Source organism: Saccopteryx bilineata, unplaced genomic scaffold, assembly GCF_036850765.1.
Source record: "Saccopteryx bilineata isolate mSacBil1 unplaced genomic scaffold, mSacBil1_pri_phased_curated manual_scaffold_96, whole genome shotgun sequence".
In the NCBI taxonomy this organism is placed as follows: domain Eukaryota; kingdom Metazoa; phylum Chordata; class Mammalia; order Chiroptera; family Emballonuridae; genus Saccopteryx; species Saccopteryx bilineata.
Genome location: NW_027095514.1, coordinates 14,262 through 34,087, shown reverse-complemented (window position 1 = coordinate 34,087; position 19,826 = coordinate 14,262). Strand labels below are relative to the sequence as shown.

General features: G+C 42.9%; 1 pseudogene; it reads left to right on the top strand.

Annotated features, from left to right (window-relative positions):
• The window catches only part of LOC136318375 (histone-lysine N-methyltransferase PRDM9-like), a 35,346-nt pseudogene extending 24,481 nt beyond the window's left edge, over positions 1-10,865 (top strand).
• Positions 10,866-19,826: the final 8,961 nt, after the last annotated feature.

Here is a 19,826-nt window from a genome sequence, read left to right as displayed (position 1 = left end):
TTGCTGGATAAAGTAGTCTTGGTTGTAGGCTCTTGTTCTGCATTACTTTGAGTATTTCTTGCCATTCCCTTTTGGCCTCAAATGTTTCTGTTGAGAATTTAGATGTAATTGTTTTGGGGGCTCCTTTGTAGGTGATAGCCTTCTTTTCATTAGCAGCTTTTAATATTTTCTTTTTATCGCTTAGCTTTGGCATTTTAATTATAATGTGGCTTGGTGTAGGTCTTTTTGGGTTTCTCTTTAATGGAGTTCTCTGTGCTTCTTGAACTTGTGAAATTCTTGGTTGCATCAATTTAGGGAGGTTTTCAGCTATGACTTGATTGAATAAATTTTTTATCCCTAGTGTAAGGTCAGTGGATAGAGGGCTGGGCACGTGGGAACTTAGGCTCTGGGAAATTTGGCTAGGACCGCCCACAGTCAAGCACGCCAAAAAGAAACTTTCTAGGACTCCTTGGAAACAAAGACGATTGACTGTCAGCCAGTAAGATTTCTCTACATCATATTAGCCCGACTGCCCTAGTGGGACCCTTTTTTTAAATATACCCACGCGGTCTGTCCATGTGCGATTTTTTCCTGACCCTCCATCTTGCACACCAGTGAGTCTCGTCCGGGGAACGCTTTGTACTGAATAAAGCCTTTTGAACTTACCACACTTGGTGGCTCTGAGACTTGTTCCTTCCTTCTCGGCGGGGAAAAATACCTTACATTTTGGTGCCGAAAACCCAGGAGGAGTCAGAAGTCTGCAAGGACCACTCCTCTTCCCTTCCCTCCGAGAAAGAACCAGGACCTTCGACCTCCCACCCACTTCAGTGCACGGTGTGGTAAGTTCCCCACCTCCAGCCTCCCCTCGCCTCAGTTCTCTCCTCCGAGAATCCCTGTCCGAAACCACAGCTGCGTCAGGGACTTCTCTTCCAACAGAGTGCATTTGCTTTAGAGACGTCCGGAGCATTTCCACTCTACCTTTTCCGTCCGTGGCCCGACCGTGAGTTTTAGCATGCTAATACTCAAGTCTGACCACTCCGAGAACTGAGGGTGATTATGGGGGCAAAGGGATCCAAATATGACTCTAAAACACCCCTGGTGTGCCTAATCCGGAATCTCTCAAACATTGATCGGTCCTTGAAAAAGAAGAAACTGATTTTCTTCTGTAGCATAGCCTGGCCACAATACCCGCTAAATAACCAGACCAGGTGGCCTCAGGAAGGGACTTTCGATTTTAACATCCTTACTGATTTACGGAATTATTGTCAGGAGGCTGGGAAGTGGTCAGAAATTTCTTATATTCAGGAGTTTTGGCATCTGCGTTCTCGTCCTAAACTCTGTGCCGGTTGCTCTACACCACACATTCTTTTGGCAAGAGAAACCTCAGCTAAACCCTCCGCTCCAGATTCCTCCTCCTTTTCTGACTCCCCTGAGGAACTCTCTTCCCCTCCTGCAAGACTTCCTCGGCTCCCTCGGTCCCATCGAACTCCTCCCCCCTCTTCGCTAGATCCTGCTTTCCCACCTCCAAATGATGCTCTCTCTCTCTCTCCTCTCCAGTCAGCACTCACACCTGATCTCACTCCAGGCCACAAGAGGAAGCCAACCTCCTATGCCCTCTCCATGAGGTGGACAGAGCAGGAGTTGTTCGGGTTCATGTGCCTTTCTCCCTCTCTGATCTGTCTGCAATTGAAAAGCGCTTGGGCTCTTACTCTTCTAATCCTACCAACTATGCCAAGGAATTCCAATATCTCACTCAGGCATATGACCTCACTTGGCATGATCTCTATGTTATTATATCTTCTACCCTTACCCCCGATGAATGGGACCGAATCTCGATGGCAGCGCGAGCTCATGCAGATAAGGTCCACGCCTCAAACCCTCAAGTGCCGGTGGGCCCAGAGGTGTTCCCTGACACGGACCCCAACTGGAATTACCAGGCGGAACAAACAGGTAGGAGACGACGAGACCAAATGATTGAATGTCTGGTAGCTGGAATGCAGGATGCAGCACAAAAGGTAGTTAACTATGACAAGTTAAGGAAAATTACTCAGGGACCTGAGGAAAATCCAGCTCTCTTCTTAAATCGCCTCACTGACACTATGGTCCTCCACACTCATTTAGACCCTACCTCCAATGCCGGGGCCACTGTATTAGCTACTCACTTTATTTCCCAGTCTGCCCTGGACATTCGGAGGAAACTTAAAAAGGCAGAAGAGGGCCCCCAGACCCCTATCAGAGACCTGATGAACATGGCATTTAAGGATTTAACAGTCGAGAGGAACAGGCCGAGGCTGAACGCCAGGCCCGCATGCAGCAGAAAGTATCATTTCAAACCCAGGCTCTTGTGGCAGCCCTAAGGCCAGAGCAACAAGGGCAAGGCACAGAGGGTGCTCGACCTAGGTCCGGGCCACCAAGAGGATCCCCACCAGGAGCTTGCTTTAAGTGTGGCAAGGAGGGTCATTGGTCCCGGCAGTGCCCCTGCCCGAGGCTGCCCATTAAGCCCTGCCCTAACTGCAAGCAGCCTGGTCACTGGCAGAGCGATTGTCCCCTTTTGTCAGCAGGCTCATCCTTGACATCTCGACGTGGAGGACAGGCCACTCAGATGGGAGACCAGGCCAGCCAGGTGGGGCCATCATTTGAATTCCTAAGCCTCGCAGACGACTGATGCGGCCCGGAATCAGAGACCCTCATTGCTCTCTCTGAGCCACGGGTGATGCTACAGGTAGCGGGTAAGTCCATATCATTTCTTGTGGACACGGAGGCTACCTTCTCTGTATTGCCTACATACTCTGGACTTCTAGTTCCCTCACAGGTCTCGGTTATGGGAGTGGGCGGGACCGTTTCTCCTCCTCTTCACACACCACCTCTGACATGCAGTTTGGATGGAATTCCCTTTTCACACTCATTCTTAGTCATGCCATCATTCCCTGTACCCCTTCTGGGTCGAGACATTCTACACAGTCTCGAGGCCACTATGCAGCTGACAGCATCTTCTCACTTACTCCTACTACTCCTGACTAGAGACTCTTCCACTACCACAGATCACTCTAACCTGGTCACACCTCCTATTCCACCGGATGTTGTCAACCCTCAGGTCTGGGACACTTCTACCCCTGTGATAGCAACCCACCACCCACCTGTACACATTCGCTTAAAGAATCCCTCCCAATTTCCATCTAGGCCCCAATTCCCTATTTCAGCAAGTCACCGCCAAGGCCTTAAACCCATAATTACCTGCCTCTTAAACCAAGGCTTACTCATTCCCACGGACTCTCCCTGCAATACCCCCATCCTTTCTGTTCGAAAACCTTCAGGAGCTTATCGCCTCGTCCAGGACTTACACCTAATCAACGAGGCAGTAGTTCCCCTCCATCCAGTAGTCCCTAATCCTTACACATTACTGTCACACATTCCATCAGACACCACTCACTTCACAGTCCTAGGTCTCAAGGATGCCTTCTTTACCATTCCTCTACACCCTGACTCTTACTTTCTGTTTGCCTTTACTTGGACTGATCCGGACACTAATGCAGCCCAGCAGCTTACATGGACCGTCCTGCCCCAGGGGTTCAGAGACAGCCCACATTTGTTTGGACAAGCGCTGGCTCGGGATTTAGCTGCATGCGATCTCGAGACTAGTACTCTTTTACAATATGTAGATGACCTACTTCTCTGCAGTCCCTCCCTGTCTGCCTCAAGAAGACACACAGCTACCCTTCTTAACTTTCTTTCCATGAAGGGATATTGTGTCTCCCCTACTACGGTTCAACTTCACTTTCAGTGTGTAGTCTATCTGGGCATTGCCTTGACACCCTATATCGAACTCAGACCATCCACAGTCTCCAACCACCTACCACCACTGATCAGATTCTTTCTTTCCTTGGTCTAATAGGATTTTTTAGACATTGGACTCCCAATTTTGCTCTCTTAGCCAAACCCCTCTATGAGGCTGCAAAGGATACTCTTACGGGACCTCTCACATGCCCTAACACCATCAAAAGGGCTTTCTGTACCCTTCGAGATGCCCTCATCTCCTCTCCCCCTCTTGCTTTACCCGAATCCAGGTGCCCCTTCCATCTTTTCACTGATGAAAAGCACGGTAATGCTGTTGGCATGTTAATTCAACCTGTGGGGCCTACATACGGCCCTGTGGCATATCTCTCTAAACAACTGGACACCACCATCAAAGGCTGGCAGCCCTGCCTCCAGGTACTGGGTGCAGCAGCTGAACTCACCAAGGAGGCTACTAAGCTCACCCTTTCTCAACCCATCACTGTATTCTCCTCCCACAGGCTCAATGACCTCCTTTCACACAAATCTCTTTCTCTGTTAAGTCCTTCCCACCTACAAGAATTTCACCTCTTGTTCATCAAAAACCCTTCAATCACTCTTTTACCCTCTCTGAGACTCAACCCAGCCACTTTATTGCCAGTTCCAGTGACACTTCCGGAACCCACCCACTCTTGTACGGAACTAATAGATTTCCTCAACAGGCCTCGAGATGGATTATCAGATTCTCCTTTAAAAGATCCAGATCTAATACTCTTTGTAGATGGAAGCTCTGTACAGGGACCCAATGGATGATGATGGGCAGCCTATGCAGTGGTCACCACCTCCTCCACCCTAGAAGCTCAAAAGCTGCCAGAGGGCACCACCTTTCAGAAAGCAGAACTGATTGCTCTCACGCGGGCACTCACTCTGGCCCATGGAAAATGCGTAACTATATATACTGACTCTAAATATGCTTTTCTTATCACCCACAGCCACTCTGCCCTCTGGAAGGAAAGGGGCTTCCTCACTACCAGGGGCTCCCCCATAATCAAGGCTACCCTCATTTCTAAACTTTTGCAGGCATTACAGCTTCCCGCTGAGGTGGCTGTGGTACATTGTAGGGGCCATCAAACCTCTCAGGACCCAGTGGCCTTGGGAAATGCTCAGGCCAACGCGACAGCTCAAAACCTCACCCTGGGAGCCTCCCGATCTCCTCTCATGTTTCTCTCCACCTCCTTGAAACCTTCCTACATTCCTGAGGAAGAACAGACCCTCCTCAAAAAGGGTGGAGACGTGTGCAACCAGAGATGGATATTTCTTGGAGATAGAATTGCCTTACCAAAAGAACAGGCTGAAACTCTCCTTTCTGACATCCACTGTTCCTTACACATAGGGCCAAAAGCTCTCTATCGGTTCTTACAACCACTCTTTTTCTTCCCAGGCCTCCAGCAGACTATCAAAAAGGTGCACACAGCATGTGCTGTCTGTTCCAAAACCTCTACACAAGGGGAACTCTGCCCTCACTTCCCTACTCATCAGCTGAGGGGGCATGTGCCAGGCCAGGATTGGCAGATTGGCAGATTCACTCATATGCCCCCTCACAAAAAACTCCGTTATCTCTTAACCTTTGTTGACACCTTTTCAGGATGGATAGAAGCCTTTCTAACTTCTTGAGAAACAGCAGATACCATTGCCTCCATTCTTATTGAAAATATCATCCCGCGGTTTGGACTGCCGACTACCATCCAGTCAGACAACGACCCGGCCTTCACTGCCCAAATAGTCCAGCAGATTGCCACCTCTCTCAACATCACCTGGAAACTCCACATACCCTATCATCCTCAATCATCGGGTAAAGTGGAGAGGGCCCATGGCATCCTGAAGGGTCAGCTAACTAAACTTTCCATCGAGATCAGGCTCTCCTGGCCAAACCTCCTTCCCCTGGCACTCACCAGAATCAGGGCAACCCCGCAAAACCTCACTGGACTTAGCCCCTTTGAGCTGGTTTATGATAAGCCATTCCTAATCAATCACAGCTTACCTGTCAACCCCCCTCCTCTTGCCGCGTACCTCCCCTTTCTGTCTTTACTTCGCCATCTTCTTAGGGAACACGTGGACCGCACCCTTCCTCCCATAGGGGGTCCAGATGAAACACAGCCAGCGGTCCCCCTCCAACCAGGAGACAGCATTTTTCTAAGGGAGCTCCAGCCTGGCTCCCTGCAGCCCAGATAGATGGGACCCCATATGGTAATACTGACTATTCCTACTGCAGCTAAGCTCCTAGGGCAAACACCTTGGTATCATGTCTCTCTCCTCAAGCTTGCTTTCATACAGGATTGCTGGGAGTCAGAACCACTGGGCCTTACTCGTCTGTGGCTCACAAAAAAATTGGGCCATGCAGACCCTCCTGTTGCTCCTGTCCCTCCCACCAGGAACCTGCCTCCAGAGTGAGCTGAAGCAGGGAGCAATGCTGTTCAGTAAGACTGGCCTGATAAAAGAAGCTTTAATCTGAACTGTCTGCAAGAAAAAAATTAAGCAAAATTCTCTCCTCTTACAACCTGCTTAACTCCTAATAGCAGCCACCTATTCTTACCTGGGATGCCCCTATCCTACCTAAATCTTCTAATTATCAGTGTATAACTCATATTTGTCTCTCTTTTTAAAAAAATTCTTACAGAACTGCACCAACGAAGTTCCTCAACTCATGGTCAAACAGATGTTCCTCTGGACACCCCTCAAAACCACCACCTTCCGATCTCCCCCTTCCCACGATGCCCCTATTCAGCAGGAAGTAGCCAGATGAATAAGCGGCACCCCTTATTAAAACAAAAAGATAGGAATGTAAGGTCGGTGGATAGAGGGCTGGTCACGTGGGAACTTAGGCTGCGGGAACTTTGGCTAGGACCGCCCACAGTCAAGCGCGCCAAAAAGAAACTTCCTAGGACTCCTTGGAAACAAAGGCGATTGACTGTCAGCCAGTAAGATTTCTCTATGTCATATTAGCCCGAATGCCCTAGAGGGACCCTTTTTTTAAATATACCCACGCGGTCTGTCCATGTGCGATTTTTTCCTGACCCTCCATCTTGCATGCCAGTAAGTCTCATCTGGAGAACGCTTTGTACTGAATAAAGCCTTTTGAACTTACCACACTTGGTGGCTCCGAGACATGTTCCTTCCTTCTTGGTGGGGAAAAATACACCTAGTTCTTTCTCTTCTACTTTAGGAACCCCTATGATGCAAATGTTATTTCTCTTCATGTTATCACAGAGCTCTCTTAGAGTTACCTCAGACTTTGAGTCTATTTTCTTTTTTCTGATCTGCTTCTGTGCCTTCATTATCATGTTTTCTAACTTGCTGATTCAACCATCAACTTCATCCATTCTGCTTTTAATTCCTTTTATTGTGTTCTTCATTTCTGATATTGTATATGTCACTTACAACTGATTCATTTTTAATATTTCAATGTTTTATTTATACTTTCTATCTCTTTATTTAGGTGTTCATAATGACCATCCATTGTTGTTCTAAGATCCCCAAGCATCCTAACAATCATTATTCTAAACTCTGTATTTGGCAGTGTGGTTTTTTCCATATCACTCAGTTTCTTTTCTGGAGATTTCTTTTGTGGTTTCATTTGGATTGCACTTTTCTATCTTCTCATTATATCTGTGTGTTGTTTGTAGAGCTGGTTGAGTCTAGGTTTGGTGTTGTCTGCCTTCAATATTTATTTTTGTTATTTCTAGGTCTTCTTGGGTTGTTATCAGCTATTGTTTGTAATCCACTGTCAGGTTTGTCTTTTCTAGTCGAGCCAATTTGAAGTCTTGATTTGTTTATTTTCTTCTGAGTTATCTTGGTTGTAGTCTTGTTTACTGATCTCACCAAGGGGCTTATTTGAAACTGTTCTTGTTTTCCAGATTTGGTTTTTCGCACTGATTGTTCCTAAATTAATTTGTAATCCAGTTTGGTGGTGTGACCTGGGAGTCTGTGCATTTGCCTACTCCACTGCCATCTTCTGGTCTCTTTAGAACAAATATTCCTTGACAAGCCAATGAATTCCTAAGCCCCTTTGATACTGTTTGTTCACTGTATCTGCCATTCTCCAAGCACCAGGTGAAATAAGAAATGGCCATTCACCAATAAGCAAAAAATATCATAGATTTTTAACACAGCACTAACCATAACTTTCTATGAAGATGGAAGAAATTTAAGAAATTTAATTTTTTAAGTGAGAGAAAGGATGATAGATTTCTTAATGTGCCCCAACCAGGATTCACCCAACTACCCCAGTCTGAGGTCCATACTCAGACTAGCTGAGTGATCCTCAGCACCTGAGTTCAACACTTGAACCAACTGAACTATCGAGCTGATGATCAAACGAATCAAGCCACTGGCTGTGCAAGAGAAAGAGAGAGAGAAAGGGGAAATGGAGGGGAAAAGAAGCAGATAGTCGCTTTTCATGTGTGCAGTGATCAGAGTTTGAACCTGGGAAGTCCACATGCCAGGTCAAACCTCTATCCACTTGGAAAACAAGCATTGGCCTGTTTTCTGTGGGCCACCTTTGTATAGCATATAGGGTAAAAGCATAGGTTCAATAGATGCCCAGAAGCCTGGAATGCAGTGCTGTGATCTGAGCTGAGATGCTGGAAACTTTCCTGAGTGAGGTGGGATGATGGTGCTGTTCTTGCCTATAGGGTGGCTCATTCTTTAAGATTTGCTTTATTAATTTTTGGAGAATACAGTTCAATGGGAATCCTTTCAGAGATTACTTAATCTCCAAGAGAGAGAGGAGTATGGATTAGCTGGAGAGGGATAGAATCAGGCATGCAAGAAGTATGATTGTTGGTCCTGGCTGGTTAGCTCAGTTGGTTAGAGCTGCAACCTGTAATACCAAGGTTGAGCCTGTGGCAGGGCACATATGAGAAATGACCAATGACTGAATGTCTAGGTAGAACAATAAATAAATACCTCTCTCTCTTTTTTCTTCTTTTATTTTCTCCTTCTCTTCTTCCTCTTTTTCTTCTTCCTCCTCCTCCTTTTTTGCTCAAAAATGAATCAATTTTTAAAAAGTATGGTTGGGGAAATATTTTGAAAATGGATTTTTCATTGTTTATGAAATGGGCTGACACTGAATATAATCAAGTATGAATATTTGATGTGAAGCTTGAGGAAGGAAATATTGTTAGTTTTCATCTGTCAAAACTATAATGGAAGCAATTCCTAGTTGGATTCAGTGGTCATTATAAAGGACTGTGTTAAAAGCTACATGTACATAGAAAATGTCACCATACAGGGGGTGAAAGAGCCTCTGATGCTACTTGACAGTACCTCATCTGGCAAGGCATAAAAAAACCCTTGGCTTGGGATTTCTGGATTTCTAAAGAAGATATAGTACATAAAAATCAAAATAGAAAAGAAACTGTAAAATAAACTTTGTGAGGGAGAGAGAGAATATATTGTCAACCCCATAAGAATGACTCATGGGACAGGTCTTAACAAAACATAAGACCCAGGCAGCCTTGTCAATATCTGTCCTGACCAAAATTTCTTTTTCAACAGAACCACAGCCAGAGATACACCCATGTTCTTCCTTCTCTCTGACCTTCTCCAGTCAGAACTTTCTCAGTCAACATATGGGATGCAATCATCTCTCTGATATTCTCCCCAGAACAAGAAAACACCTCCAATCAAAGGATCTTTACCCAGAGGATAAAAATCAGCAGCAGCCTCATACTGATACACAAAACGGGAATAAAAGAGCTGAAGGTCAAAAGGTCAAAGAAAAGTCCAAACATTTGATTAAAAGAAACAGGATGAGGAGGATTTTAAGGGCTTTTTTCAAACCTCCAAAAGGACACATGGGAAGCCCTACTGAGCAAGAGAGAATAATACAGAAAGCACCAAGCAGAGGCCAGAAAGTGAATTCAGTGGACACAGAAAAACTGTCTATGAGAGTAGTAATGTTGACAAATGAAGCTATCAAGTATGGAGATTATCTGCAAGGCTTTGATGATGGGTCACATCTCCTCAAAAACCAGAGAACACACTCAGGTGAGAAGAATTATGTTTGCAGGCAGTGTGAGCGAGGCCTTTCAAAAAGGTCAGACCTTCTCAGCACCAGAGGACACACTCAGGGAAGAAGCCCAATATTTGCAAGGAGTGTGAACAAGTCTTTTAACTGAAGTCACATCTTCTCAGACAGCAGAGAACACAATCTGAGGAGAACCCCTACGTTTGCAAGGAGAGTGAGTGAGGATTTTTTTCTTTTTTTAAGATTTTATTTATTCATTATAGAGAGGAGAGAGAGAGAGAGAGAGAGAGAATGGGGGAGGAGCAGAAGCATCAACTCCCATATGTGCCTTGACCAGGCAAGCCCAGGGTTTTGAACTGGCAACCTCAGCATTTCCAGGTTGACACTTTATCCACTGCACCACCATAGGTTAGGCAAGAGCAAGGATTTTCACAGAAGTCAACTCTCTTCATACACCAGAAAACACACTCAGGGCAGAAGCCTTATGTTTGCAGGGAGTGTGAACAAGGCTTTACGGAAAAGTCAGATCTCTGAATACACCAGAGAACACACTCAGGAGTGAAATCCTATGTCTGCAGGGAGTGTTTGCGAGGCTTTACACAAAAGTCACATCTTCTTACACACCAAAGAACACACTCAGGGGAGAAGCCCTATGTTTGCAGGGAGTGTGAACAAGGGTTTACATGAAAGTCATATCTCCTAATACACCAGAGAACACACTCAGGGGAGAAACCTTATGTATGCAAGGAGTGTGAGTGAGGCTTTACACAAAAGTCAAATCTCCTAAGACACCAGAGAATACACTCAGGGGAGAAGCCCTATGTTTGCAGCGAGTGTGAGCGAGGCTTTTCACTGAAATCAACTCTCCTCACACACCAGAGGATACACTCAGGGGAGAAGCCTTATGTTTGCAGGGAGTGTGAACAAAGCTTTTCAATGAAATCAAATCTCCTCTCACACCAGAGAACACACTCAGGAGAGAAGCCACATGTTTGCAAGGAGTGTGAGCGAGGTTTTTCACTGAAATCAACTCTCCTCACTCACCAGAGAATACACTCAGGAGAGAAGCCATATGTTTGCAGGGAGTGTGAGCGATGCTTCACATGGAAGTCTGTTCTTCTGAGACACCTGAACACACACTCAGGGGAGAAACCCTATGTTTTCAGGGTGTGTGAGCAATGCTTTTCACTGAAAGCAACCCTCCTCACACACCAGAGAACACACTCAGGAGAGAAGCCCTATGTTTGCAGGGAGTGTGAGTGAGGCTTTTCAAGGAAGGCACATCTCCTCACAAACCAGAGAACACACTCAGGGGAGAAGCCCTATGTTTGCAGAAAGTGTGAGTGATGCTTTACACAAAAGTCATATCTCATCACGCACCAGAGAACACACTCAGGGGAGAAGCCCTATGTTTGCAAGAAATGTGAATGAGGCTTTTCCCAGAAGTCACACCTTCTCAGACACAATAGAAGACACTCAGTGTAGAAGTGCTATAATTGCAGTGAATGTGAGTGAGGTTTTTCACAGAAGTCAACTCTCCTCAGACTCCAGAGGACACACTCAAGGGAGAAGCCCTTTGTTTACAAGTAGAGTGAGTGAATCATTAGCATTAAATTGTATCTCCACATTTATAGCTCTTACACAGGTCATAACCCAGCTCTGAGAGGACTTCATAGGAAGTTTACTGACCCCTTATTCTCATAAGATTTTAATTAGTATAGAAGTAACTAAACAACTTCTTCACTTTCCTGACAAAAGATGAGCTCAAAAAATAGTTCCTCAATTGATATGGGAATGTCAACAGCAATATTCTCCTGTTTTAATAAATCTTCATAAAACTATGATGCCCACATACCTCATTCTTCCCTTCCCCATCACTGAAAGCAGAGAGTTCCCAAAGAGCCACAGAGAACTCACACTGTCAAGCACAGAAACTCAACCCCTAAATCATGGAAATCTGGAGTCAATTTACATAGATTACTTCCTAGGGAGAGGGATTTGAGACAGACTCACCAGGGAAAGGGATTTTCTTCACTGCCGGGAAGTAGAGGCTTCTCTCCTTGTAGGCTCACCACCCTCCTCCCTTGGCTTTTCTTGGCTTCCATCCTGGTTTTCTCTGACCTCTGTATTCTCTGGTGAAAACCAGGAAGGAATATGTGCATGTGCATGTGCATGTTCGTGTCCCTGGCTCAGACTGGGCAGCTAGTCTCTCTCACTTTCTTCTCATTGTTTCTTCAGAATGAGAATCTTATGGTGGACACCACATGAACTCTAGATCATTGCATAGTGGGTTTCAGTCTAAGCTTTGCCTTCACCAGCTTTGTGACCTAAGGCAGGATTCTCAACTCCTCTTTGCCTGTTTTTTAATATATGAAATGTAAATGGTGCCTGAGCAAGCAGTGGTGCAGTGCATAGAACATTGGAATGGGATGTAGATGACCCAGGTTCAAAACACCAAGGTTGTTGGTTTGAGCACAGGTTCCCCAGCTTGAGTGTAGGGTTGCATGATTGAGGATGGAATCATAGATATGATCTTATGGTCACTGTCTTGAAGTTCAACGTTGCTGGCTTAAGCAAGGAGTCACTTGTGCTTCAGTCTCCTGCTCAAGGCACATATGAGAGACAATCAATGAAAAACTAAGGTGCTCTCACAAAGAATTAATGCTTCTTATCTCATTTCCTTCCTGTTTGTCACAATATGTCCCTTTCTTTGTCTCTCTAAAATAATTTTTGGTTTTTTGTCTCCACACTCTAAAATGAATAAAATAAAATAAAATAACTAGGCCTGACATGTGGTGGCGCACTGGATAAAGCATCTACTTGGATTGCTGAGATTGCTGGTTCAAAACCCTGGGCTTGCCTGGTCAAGGCACAGATGGAAGTTGATGCTTCCTGCTCCTCCCCCTTTATCTCTCTCTCTCTCTCTCTCTCTCTCCTCTATTAAATGAATAAAATAATTTTTTAAAAAAAAATAAAGTAAAATGAATAAATTCTCCAGATCCATGCATATATGGAAGTTGATACTTTCTTCTCTTCCCTCTTCTCTCTCTCTATCTCCACTCTCTAAAATAAATGTTAAAAATAAATAAAATAAAATTGCTATACAATCAGTCTGCAGGATTGGAGATCTTCATTTCAAATGTTTGGAGTCATTTTGGCTCAGATAAACTCCTTAAATCTCCCAGCTTCCATGTTTCTTATTTGACAAGACCAAGTACCTAACCTTGTAAAAATAAACTCTGCCTGATATATGATTACAAAATGGTAAATTCAGACTACTATATTATGGCACTCACATCTGTTAGAACTGCTAAAATTTAAATATGAGCGTACCAATGTCCTCATGTATTCATTAAATCCTAGATGTCACCTGACTAAGCATTCAGCCTATAACTTTGGTATATTAGAATGACACTCTAATTAAGCTTCCTGGCCAGTTCATAACCATGGATTTTATCCAACTCTCATATAAAGATAGAAAATACCTTTTTCAGAACAAGTAGATTACCACAAAAAAAGAAAACCAGTAGAGAGAAAACTTAGTTAACATAAACAGGTAAATGGATCACCTGAGGAAGGAGGTGCAGACCCCCTCTTCACTGAGGAGGAAAAAACAAGAAGAATGCAAGAGAAGAGAGCCTGCATGGGTAACTGAGTCAGACATTTCTAGATTAACTACTTTCTATATAGTTCTTTGAAAAGGTTCCTGGGACCATTTGCTACACAGAGCAAGGAAGATAGAACTTATCTGAAACCCTTTTTTCTTTTTTCCAAAGCTATTAAGAAACCATGTTTACATACCTTAATTAAAAATTCCAAAACTGAGATGACGTCAGAGTAATGGCGGAGTAGGAAGCGATACCGATAAATCTCCCCCAAAACTCAACAAGATCTTCAACCAGAAACAGAAAAACCTATACTTGGAGCTTCCAGATTCTTCGCAATACACCCAAAGGTATGATTGAGTGAAAAATTGGCTAAATATATAACCAAACCCCGAAGGAAATAGGGAGTAAGAAATGCTCCACCTTCCTCACTAACCTAAACAGGGCGGCTTTCTCTGGTAACTGTGAATATAGAAACTGAGGCGAGCAAAGGGGGTGAATAGATCCAGGCCGCCGCAGCAAAAATGGCCGAACCAGGCTGTGGCTCAGAGATCCAAGCCGAGGAAAATCTGATCCTGTGGCAACCCGGGCAATACAAGCTAACACTCGCGCCAAACCCAAACAAAGAAAGACAAGCGGAGCAGCCATTTTACCCGGTCTCCTGGTCGGTGCGCAGTGAGTGGAAGAGAGATTTCTTCCTAAGCCGCGGAAGTGGGTGCCCATGTTGCCCCACGGAGAGGCAGGGTCAGAGGCCTTTCTGTGGGCTGAGGGCAGAGTCTCTGGGCAGCCCCAGCGCCCTGGGAAAGCCACGCACGGGAGGGAGTGAGAACTAATCCCAACGGTGGAGATTTTCCGTGCTGGAGGGTGTTTCACTCAGAGGGAACCGCGGCCGGCCTCATATCCTGGTTTGCGCGCGCAGATAAGGAGTGAGCGATTCCTCCGAGTGCCTCGGCAGTGCGCGCCCGTGTTATCGCACAGAGGGGCAGAGTCAGGGGCCTTTGTGTGGGCCAAAGCGGAATCTCGGGCCGCCCCAGCGCCTTGCAAAAGCCGCACACGGGGACGGAGCGAGACTCAATTCCAACGCTGCAACTTTTCCCTGCGGTAGGGGGTTTCACTCAGAGCGTGAGACTGCTGGCCGGATATCCTGGTTGCAGACAGTGAGTGAGAGTTTCCTCCAAGCGCCCCGGAAGTGGGCGCCCGCTTGTGTTACCGGATAGAGTGGCAGAGCCAGAGGTCTTCGAGTGGGCGGAAAGCCCGCCTGATTATGCTAGCAGCTCTGACTGACTGAGCCTTACCCAGAGCCCTGTGCTGAGTGGAAATAGAGTGGGGAGTTGCCAGCAATTTGAGCCTCTTACTATCCAGGCAGAGGCAGCAGCAACCCCATACCTGGACTATCAGGCTACTAATTGAGGAAGGAAAGACTAGGAGAAAGGCTCCAGGAACACGGACTCTCTCACTGTCGGAGCCTATAAATGCTAATGAGCCTCGACTCCCAACGAGAATAAAGCACAATACATGACATTGCCATAGAGACTTATCAACTGCAAACCTCTACCTGAGCGTGCCAAAGGGGCAGAACCCGGGGTACAGAGTCACCGACCAGGAAGAGGGAGAGAAAAGAAAAAGCAAGAAGATAAACTCTCAAAATCAAGAATAATCTGCAGACTTTATAACCTATCCCATTTTATTATATTTGTTCGTTTGTTTCTCTTATCTTCATTCTTGAGACTTTTTTATCCTCCTCCAATTTGGCCGATTAACTCTCTACCGGTCTTACTCTCTCCTCTCCTTGAACTACACTACCCATAAGTGTTACATCTCCCATTATCATTTCTCTTCTCTTCCTTTCTCTCTATGAGGGTTGCACTCCAAAACCCTTAACTCTCTCTCTCTCTCTCCTTTCTTTTTTCTTCTTTTAGTGGTTCCCTCTTTTTTTCTCTCTCTCTCTTTCTTTTCTCCCTCTATATTAGTTTCTTCCTTTCTCCTTTACATCTCCTCTCATTCAAACCTCAATAACAAACAAATTATCTTATCTGGGACTCAAACCTATGTTTGTGGCATTTTGGGGGGTTTTTACTTCACCTTTTTAACTCACTAGCAGTGCTCCCATCCCTGGCTCTCCATATTATCTAGTTCTTGTTCCACTAAATACAATAGTAAGTTTTTAATTTGTCCCCCCATTTTTCCATTTTCCTCTTATTCCTCTCATCATAACTCTTAGAAAACCAACACCTAAAAGCAAATCATTTTATTCTTGACCCAAATTTTTTCCTTATTTGCTTTTTGTGGGTCCATACGCTCTTTTTTTTTTCTTTTTTCTTTTTTTTTTTCCTTTTATTTTCTTTTTTTTCTTTCTCTCTTTTTTGCCCCTTTATTACTTTTCCCCAATTCAGGCCCTCCATCACAGGCATTGTTTGTTATAACTCACAGTCCACCACAAGATTTTCTCAAGAAAGAGGGGAGAGGAGAAAAGAGGAAAAAAAGAGGGGGGGAATAATTTCCTTTTTTAAAAAATTTTTATTTTATTTTATTTTTCTTTATTTCATTATTAATTTTTTAAAAAAAAACTTTTCGATTTGTTATTTTTTTATTTTTTTTAACTTTTTATTCTTTATTAAATCTCATTAATACTATCAACAAAACCACCCTCAGATGCCATTAAGGAAGAGAAAATCGAATATCATGGATACAAAAGAAAGAGAGGTAACACAGCTAGATGAGGAAAAATCTATGGAGAAAAAATTTAATATATTGGAAACCTTGGAGCTAAATGACAGAGAATTCAAGATAGAAATCCTAAAAATCCTCCGAGATATACAAGAAAACACAGAAAGGCAATATAGGGAGCTCAGAAAACAACTCCATGAACACAAAGAATATATGTCCAAGGAAATTGAAACTATAAAAACAAATCAAACAGAGATGAAAAACTCAATTCACGAGCTGAAAAACGAAGTAACAAGCTTAGCTAATAGAACAGGTCAGATAGAAGAGAGGATTAGTGAAATAGAAGACAAGCAACTTGAGGCACAACAGAGAGAAGAAGAAAGAGACTCAAAAATTAAAAAAATGAGATAGCCCTACAAGAATTATCTGACTCCATCAAAAAGAATAACATAAGAATAATAGGTATATCAGAGGGAGAAGAGAGAGAAAATGGAATGGAGAACATACTTAAACAAATAATTGATGAGAACTTCCCAAGCCTGTGGAAAGAACTAAAGCCTCAAGTTCAAGAAGCAAACAGAACTCCAAGTTTTCTTAACCCCAACAAACCTACTCCAAGGCATATCATAATGAAATTGACACAAACCAACAGCAAAGAAAAAATTCTCAAGGCAGCCAGGGAAAAGAAGAATACAACATATAAAGGAAGGCCCATTAGATTATTATCAGATTTCTCAGCAGAAACTCTACAAGCTAGAAGAGAGTGGACCCCAATATTTAAAGTCCTGAAAGAGAGGAACTTTCAGCCACGAATACTATACCCATCAAAGCTATCCTTCAAATACGAAGGAGAAATAAAAACATTCACAGATACAGAAAAGATGAGGGAATTTATCATCAGAAAACCCCCACTCCAGGAATTACTAAAGGGGGTTCTCCAATCAGATACAAAGAACAAAAAAAAAACAGAGCCACAAGTAAAAGCTCCAAGAAGAACACAATAAAACCAAATTTAAACTGTGACAACAACAAAAAGAAAGAGGGGGAGAAGACGGAGATTAACAGTAGCAAAGGACGATGGAGTGCAAAAGTACTCACAAAATAGTTCGCTACAATGAACAGGGTAGGGACCCTTTTCATTACTCAAAGGTAACCACCATTGAAAAAACCACCACAGAAGCACATGAGATAAAAAAGATAGCAACAGAGGAAAGATGTATGGAATACAACCAAATAAAAACAAAAGATAGAAAAACGAAAGAGAAGGATCAAACAAGACACAAAACTAACAGAAAGCAAGATATAAAATGGCAATAGGGAACTCACAAGTATCAATAATTACACTAAATGTAAATGGACTAAACTCACCAATAAAAAGGCACAGAGTAGCAGAATGGATTAAAAAAGAAAATCCAACTGTATGCTGCCTACAGGAAACTCATCTAAGTAACAAGGATAAAAACAAATTCAAAGTGAAAGGCTGGAAAACAATACTCCAAGCAAATAACATCCAAAAAAAAGCAGGTGTAGCAATACTCATATCGGATAATGCTGACTACAAGACAGGAAAAGTACTTAGAGACAAAAATGGCCATTTCATAATGGCTAAGGGGACACTGAATCAAGAAGACATAACAATTCTTAATATATATGCACCAAACCAAGGAGCACCAAAATATATAAGACAGCTACTTATTGATCTTAAAACAAAAACTGACAAAAATACAATCATACTTGGAGACCTCAATACACCGCTGACGGCTCTAGATCGGTCATCCAAACAGAGAATCAACAAAGACATAGTGGCCTTAAACAAAACACTAGAGCACCTGGATATGATAGACATCTACAGGACATTTCATCCCAAAGTGACTGAGTATACATTTTTCTCCAGTGTACATGGATCATTCTCAAGAATTGACCATATGTTGGGCCACAAAAACAATATCAGCAAATTCAGAAAAATTGAAGTTGTACCAAGCATATTTTCTGATCATAAAGCCTTGAAACTAGAATTCAACTGCAAAAAAGAGGAAAAAAATCCCACAAAAATGTGGAAACTAAACAACATACTTTTAAAAAATGAATGGGTCAAAGAAGAAATAAGTGCAGAGATCAAAAGATATATACAGACTAATGAAAATGACAATACGACATATCAGAATCTATGGGATGCAGCAAAAGCAGTGATAAGAGGGAAGTTCATATCGCTTCAGGCATATATGAACAAACAAGAGAGAGCCCAAGTGAACCACTTAACTTCCCACCTTAAGGAACTAGAAAAAGAAGAACAAAGACAACCCAAAACCAGCCGAAGAAAGGAGATAATAAAAATCAGAGCAGAAATAAATGAATTAGAGAACAGAAAAACTATAGAAAAAATTAATAGAACAAGGAGCTGGTTCTTTGAAAAGATCAACAAAATTGACAAACCCTTGGCAAGACTTACCAAGGAAAAAAGAGAAAGAACTCATATAAACAAAATCCAAAATGAAAGAGGAGAAATCACCACGGACACCGTAGATATACAAAGAATTATTGTAGAATACTATGAAAAACTTTATGCCACTAAATTCAACAACCTAGAAGAAATGGATAAATTCCTAGAACAATACAACCTTCCTAGACTGAGTCAAGAAGAAGCAGAAAGCCTAAACAGACCTATCAGTAGAGAAGAAATAGAAAAAACCATTAAAAACCTCCCCAAAAATAAAAGTCCAGGCCCTGACGGCTATACCAGCGAATTTTATCAAACATTCAAAGAAGACTTGGTTCCTATTCTACTCAAAGTCTTCCAAAAAATTGAAGAAGAAGCAATACTTCCAAACACATTTTATGAGGCCAACATAACCCTCATCCCAAAACCAGGCAAGGATGGCACAAAAAAAGAAAACTACAGACCAATATCTCTAATGAATACAGATGCTAAAATACTAAACAAAATACTAGCAAATCGAATACAACAACATATTAAAAAAATAATACATCATGATCAAGTGGGATTCATCCCAGAATCTCAAGGATGGTTCAACATACGTAAAACGGTTAATGTAATACACCATATCAACAAAACAAAGAACAAAAACCACATGATCTTATCAATAGACGCAGAAAAGGCTTTCGATAAAATACAACACAATTTTATGTTTAAGACTCTCAACAAAATGGGTATAGAAGGAAAATATCTCAACATGATAAAGGCCATATATGATAAACCATCAGCTAACATCATATTAAATGGCACTAAACTGAAGGCTTTCCCCCTTAAATCAGGAACAAGACAGGGTTGTCCACTCTCTCCACTCTTATTTAATGTGGTACTAGAGGTTCTAGCCAGAGCAATCAGACAAGACAAAGAAATAAAAGGCATCCATATCGGAAAAGAAGAAGTAAAGGTATCACTTTTTGCAGATGATATGATCCTATACATCGAAAACCCCAAAGCATCCACAAAAAGACTACTAGAAACAATAAGCCAATACAGTAAGGTCGCAGGATACAAAATTAACATACAGAAGTCAATAGCCTTTCTATATGCCAACAATGAAACAACTGAGAAGGAACTCAAAAGAATAATCCCCTTCACGATTGCAACAAAAAAAATAAAATACTTAGGAATAAACATAACAAAGAATGTAAAGGACTTATATAATGAAAACTATAAACCATTGTTAAGGGAAATCGAAAAAGATATAATGAGATGGAAGAATATACCTTGTTCTTGGCTAGGAAGAATAAATATAATCAAGATGGCTATATTACCCAAAGCAATATAC